This window comes from Oncorhynchus kisutch, linkage group LG27, assembly GCF_002021735.2.
Source record: "Oncorhynchus kisutch isolate 150728-3 linkage group LG27, Okis_V2, whole genome shotgun sequence".
Lineage (NCBI taxonomy): Eukaryota > Metazoa > Chordata > Actinopteri > Salmoniformes > Salmonidae > Oncorhynchus > Oncorhynchus kisutch.
The window spans coordinates 18,379,060-18,385,869 of NC_034200.2; positions in this window are offsets into that span (position 1 = coordinate 18,379,060).

Genomic DNA, 6,810 nt, shown 5'->3' on the forward strand with positions numbered 1-6,810 from the left:
CCAACCAAACAGAGCATGAGAGGATCTGCAGAGAAGAATGGGATAATCTCTCCAAATACAGGTGTGCCAAGCTTGTATCGGCATACCCAAGAAGACTCGAAGCACCTTTGACAGCGATTACAGCCTCAACAAAGTACTAAGTAAAGGGTCTGAAAACCTATGTAAATGTGATATGTTTTTAGTTTTTTTTATAAATTAGCAAAAATGTTGACATTTTAGCTTTGTCATTATGGGATATTGTGTATAGACTGAGGGGAAAAAACAATGAAATCCATTTTAGAATAAGGCAGTAACGTGGAAAAAGTCAAGGGATCTGAATACTTTCCGAATCCACTGTATATATACTTCCTCAACTACCTCGTACCCCTGCACATCGACTCGGTACTACTGGTACCTTGACTGTATAGCCAAGTTATTGTTACTCATTGTTTATTTTTCCCTTCTTATCTTTCTAAAATAAATTATGGAAAGATAAGGAAAAATGCATTGTTGGAAAGAGCTCGTAAGTATGCATTTCACTGTTATTCTATACCTGTTGTTTACGAAGCATATGACACATTTGATTTGAATGTCCTTAATTTCTCAGCTTCAGATCAGCCTAACTGCTCATTTAAAACACGTTTTTTGTTTGTTTAATACGTGAAGAGGGAGAACATTTGTTATGATATGAAGAGGGAGAACATTTGTTATGATATGAAGAGGGAGAACATTTGTTATGATATGAAGAGGGAGAACATTTGTTATGATATGAAGAGGGAGAACATTTGTTATGATATGCAAATGTATTTATTGATACTCACTAGACCAGGGTTTCCCAAACTCAGTTTTGCCCTGCACAGCTGATTCAAATAATCAAAACTTGTTGGTTATTTGAATCAGCTTTGTAGTGTTCGGGCAAAAACCGAGTTTGAGAAACCCTGCACCAAACAGTCCCCTACCAATTAAATGTGGCATTAGTTGGCTGTCTCCTGTCTCCTTCCTGTTCCTCTTCCTCTGTGGTGAAAATGTGCATGAGAGCAGGAGAGTAAACCGTGTTCCCCTCGCCACTGATGACCTGAAAGAACTGGGCCTGACCGCCCTGACCAGATCCTCCGCTCACCGTCTCCATGGGAACGGAGAATGACAGGTACCCCGGGGGGTCACCTGCCCGGACCGCAGCAGACCTCGACCTGGTTTGCATCGCGGTCGGAATGCTACGAACGATCTTGCCTGGGGACACAGGAAGAAGTTGGGGATGCATGAAGAAGTTGGGGATGTTGATCTCCTGGTTGTGGACGGTTGGAGGCTGGGGTAGAGAAGGAGGTGGTAGGGTGGAGGAATGTGCCCTGTGTATGAAGGCCCTTCTTGGGCTCATTAGGAAGGGTGGTGGCTGGGGCTGTTGTCTGGGTTGGCCACTCCAGGACTGGGCGTCAGATTTCTGAGGGGAAGGGGACCTCTCAGCCAGTAACACATGTCCAGCCCCAAAGTTGCGAATATAAGCACTACCATTGTACGGAGGCTGGGAGATAACTTTAGCGGACAGTGTGCCCTCCTCTGTCTCATTGGCCAAGTGGTAAAGTGTCCAGACCTGATTGGTGTAATTTTCACGTGCAGGCTGAGCATCAGGAGTGACGCGTCCTGCGCCAATAGGAACGCTCTGTGAGGGCGCGCCATGATAATCTAATATGAGAATAGAATGCAACATCAAAAGTGAACATCCTAATTTCCACACATATATTGGAGGGGAAAAAAATCCCCTAATATCTTCAATGCACACAAAATATGATTGAACAATTATTAAAGATTAATTATAGTATTCTGAGGATAAATTTACCTCGACTAGTCTGCACACCCTGTGAACGTGTGTTTTGAGTTCTCGTCTTTTGAGGCCCAACAACATTGGCTGGAGATTCTCCTAGATAAACTTCAAGTCCCTGGGTCCTCTGCTGCACTTCTATAGGGTAGGCACTCACCTCTTCACAAAGGCGGATTGCAGTTTGTGAAACCTGTGTGCTGTTGTCCAATACTGCTATGCGATTAGGAAGATAAATGTTTAGAAAATAGTCTGGTTTCTGTTAATAATATTTCAAAAAGTTGATATTTACCATTTGCATGAGATGTTTGCGTTTCTGCTGTTCTCCTCACAACCTCCTCTCTACTGGGTATCCTCCCTGAGGACTCTCTGTGTACTGTCTTCATTGCAGCAGTGTCAGAGGGAAATTGTGCCGTGATGTCACTCACCGACGTATTCACCTGGTCAGACTCCGTGTCTAAAACCTCAAGACAAAACCCTGCAGTCATGGATGGTCTGTGCAAAACTGCCACATCAGAAAGGACGCCTGTCTTAGATGTCTGTGGATATATTCTGAAAGAAACCCTGTGAGTTGTGTGACTCTCTGGTGCCTCTGCTGTTCTCGCTACACTCTCTCCTCTGTGTGCTGCTTCCACTGTTGCTGCAGGTGGAATCCTGCAAACAGAAGCAGTTGAAGACACCAGTGGCTCCTCCATTGATGGGGCTGATGGAATCCTGGCCAGACTGGATCGAGGAGAAGTTCTGGGAGACATTCTAGGAGAAACTCTGGGAGATGTGTGTGTCTCTGCTCTTCTTGTCCTCACACTCTCCTCTCTACTGGGTATCCTGACTGAGGGGACACTGTGTGCTGCATCAACTAGTTTTGTTTCAGAGAAAGCTCTTCCTGATAAACAACTTTCAGAATATCTTATGATTGTTTCAGAAGGAGCTCTTTCTGATAAACTACATTTTGAAGATCTTCTTGAAACTGCTGGTGACATTCTTCCAACAGGAGTAGATTGAGAAACCAGTAGCTCCTCCATTGATGGTGCAGATGGAATTCTGGACAGACTGGATTGTAGAGAAACTCTTTGAGAAACTATGGGAGATGTGGGTCTGTCCATTGATGGTGCAAAGGGAATCCTAGGCAGACTGAATTGTGGAGAAATATCTGTACCAGACAGAGATTCACCAGCATGAGCTGTGGATAGAGACACAAAACTAAGCACATATTGTTTACATTTCACCTTACAAGTTTTAACCATTTTTACCCCCAACAATTTTTTAAATATTTTTTTTTACCGTCCTCCGATACACCGCACTGCTTCTTAACACAGAGAGCATCCACCTGGCAACCTTAGCGTGCACTGCGCCCGGCCCGCCACAGGAGTCGCTGGGGCGCGATGAGACAAGGATATCCCTACCGGCCAAACTCTCCCTAACCCGGACAACGCAAGGCCAATTGTGCATCGCAGTACAGCACCCTTAACCACTGCGCCACCCGGGAGGCCCTCGCCCCTACAATCTTATTAATATCTTATTAGTAGACCTTTCTGCAGAGTATGGATGACAATTGTACCTGATAGGAGAGAGGTTTGTGGAGAAACTCTTTGCGAAGATCTAGGAAACACTCTGGGAGATGTGTCTCTCTCTGGTGTCTCTGCTCTTCTCCTCACACTCTCCTCTCTGCTGGGTATCCTGACTGAGGGGGCACTGTGTGCTGCATCAACTAGTTCTGTTTCAGAGAAAGCTCTTCCTGATAAACCCCTTCCAGAATATCTTACAGAAGACACTGCTGGTGAAAGTCTACCAACAGAAGCAGTTGGAGACATCCGTGGCTCCTCCATTGATGGTGCAGAGGAAATCCTGGTCAGACTGGACTGTGGAGAAACTCTAGCTGAAAGTCTGGGAGACGTGTGTCTATCTGGTGTCTCTGGTCTCGTTACTTCTTTTTCAGTGAAAGCTCTTCTTGTTAAACCACTTCCAGTATATCTTGCAGACACTACTGATGAAGGTCCACCAACTGAAGCAGATGAAGTCTCCTTCTCGGGAGATGGTACTTCGTAAGCCTCCACCACAAGTTCCTCGCCAACAGATGGAGAAAGATGTAATTCTCCCACAGATGAATTTCTGTAGAAAACTGTCCCATCAGAAACAACACCTGTAAACGAAGTCTGTGGAGAAACACTGGGAGATGTGTCTCTCTCTGGTGTCTCTGCTGTTCTCGTCACACGCTCCTCTCTACTGGGTCTCCTTACCAAGAACCCTCTGTGTGCTCCATCCACCACTGCTGTTTCAGAGGGAGCTCCTCTTAAGCCTAATGAGTCACTTTCCGAACCGGCTGGTGACCAATGAGAATACAATGGAGACGTCATAAGCTCCTCCAATGACAGTGTTTCGTTGTCTATCTGAGCTGGTTCTGTTGCACCATCGCTGAGAGACACAGAGGGAACTCTAGCCAGACTGAACTTGGATGACAAGCCTGTAGCTGTTGGAGTAACGTCAACATGAGTTGTGAAAAGACAGATTGAAGTATTCTGTGGTATGTCACAATTCATTTTGCCCACAATACTGGCATAACAACCTTATAATTCATTCAAGATAGTTCAAAACGTTACCTGAGCTCACAGATGTTTGCGGAGAAACCCCAGGAGGAACACTGGAAGATGTGTCTCTCTCGACTACTGTTTCCGAGGGGACTCTTTCTGCCATGTGACTTTGTGAACATCTAGCAGACACTGTTTGTAAAATAGCTCCAACAGCAGCTGGAGGCCCTGGTAGTTCTGCCATTGATGCTTTATACATCTCCTCCATATACATCACTTCTCTAGAAGATGTTTCTGCTGCTCTTTCACCAATAGAGGAAACCCTGTCCAGACTAGATTTAGGTGAAATGTCTGTACCTCTCATAGATTCACCAACATGAGCTAGAGACGGGGGAGACAAAGTAAATCATTTGAACAATATTTTAAACTTCCCACTTTTACCGAAAAGGTGATATGGACCTTACTAATGCAGCAATCTTAATGTATTTAATAAATCATGAATTACTTTTACCTGACATTAACGATGTCTGTGGAGAAACGTTTGGAGAGGCGTGTTTCTCTGGTATCTCTGCTCCCACTGCTGCTGTTTTGAAACAAGTTCTTCCAGACATGTCATTTGAGGAGCATCGAGCAGACACTGCTGGTGAAATGCAGACCACAGCAGCAGTTGAAGAAACAATCTGCTCCACTGATGTTGCTCTATAAATTTCCTCCACATTAGAGACGACTTCCATAGAGACGGACTCTGCTGCACCATCACTGAGAGACACAGAGGGGATCCTAGACAGGCTGGACTTAGATGACAAGCCTGTAGCTGTTGTAGAAACAAACATCACCATTGAGTTGAGGAAAGACAGATTTTTTGTTGTTGTTGTATGTTGTGATGTTACACTGACATTTTCTTAAACATTTTACCAGGAATAGTAACATGGACCTCATTAGAAGTATATCATAGAGATTGGATGACTACTGTACCGGACACTGAAGATGTCTGTGGAGATACTCTGGGAGATGTGTGTCTCTCCGGTGTCTCTGCTGTTCTCCTCACACTCTCCTCTCTACTGGGTATCCTGACAGAGGACACTCTGTGTGCTGCATCCACTAGTTCTGATTTAGAGAAGGCTCTTCCTGATAAACCACTTTCAGAATATTTTACCCCCTCCACTGCTGTTTCGGAGGGAGCTCTTTCTGCAAAACTCCCTCTTGAAGATCTTGCAGTCACTGCTGTTGAAATCCCAACAACAGAAGCAGTTGGTAATACCAAAAGCGCATCCATTCGTGGTGCAGAGGGGATCACTCTAAGCTCTGTTGTTGCAGAGGAAGCTCTTTCTAGTAAGTCACTAGCAGAACATCTTGCAGACACTGCTGGTGACACGCCATCACTGAGATATGCAGAGGGAATCCTGGCCAGGCTGGATGGAGGTGACAAGTCTGTAGCCTTCAGTGACTCTTCAGAATGCGCTATGGATAGAGACAAAATAAATTATGTTAAATAAAGTAGTTGACTTTGTTCCTCTAACAACATTGAAGAAAATTGTGCTTGGAAGTTACCTTGTGAGGAAGTGGAAGTGACACATACCTGACACAAATGAAGTATGTGGAGATACACTGAGAGATGCGTGTCTCTCTGAAGCCTCTGCTCCCGCTACTGATGTTTCAGAGGGAGCTCTTTCTGATACATCATTGGCCAACACCGCTGGTGAAATCCCACCCTCAAAGGCTAATGCAGTTGGTGACTCTGATAACTCCTCCATTGATGACGCTGCTGCTCCCAAAACTGCTGTTTCAGATGGAACTCGTTCTGATACGTCACTGGCAGAACACCTCGCAGTCACTGCTGGTGAAATCTCTCTCACAGAGCTTGCTTCACTCTCTACTGCTGTTCCAAAGCGAGATCCTTCAGTGACATCACCTTCCGAGCATCTTGCCGAGGCAGTAGAGAATCCTTCAGTGACATCACCTTCTGAGCATCTTGCTGAGGCAGTAGAGAATTCCTCCACAGCTGAAGGCGAGTAAGAGAGATCATCATAAGAAAGTGCGTTTTGAGACTGTGAGACAACCACAGGGTCCGATGGGGCCATTTCAGAAATCTCCCTCCATGAGCATTGTAATTGTTTATTTACAATCTCTAAAGTCTTGAAGGCTACTTTATCAACGATGGATTCTGATGTCTGTAGAAGCTCCTCCCAGGCTAAATCTATGCTGGGTGAAGTAATAGGTGAGATCTCTTCGGAGGGGTTGAATTTGACTGCTTTCTTCACTGGAGCAGAGGGAATGGTGATTACATGCCAGTCCTCTTTTTCAAACATCACTGGGCACTCTATAAAACACAGACATTTCTTTTCAAATCAACAGAAGATACGGCGATATAGAGAAGCTGTAATGCTATGTTCCTTTTAGAACTGTGATATAGAGACATTGTTCTCTGGGTGGCAGGTAACCTAGTGATTAAGCGCATTGGGCCAGTAATCGAAAGGTTGCTGGTTCAAATCC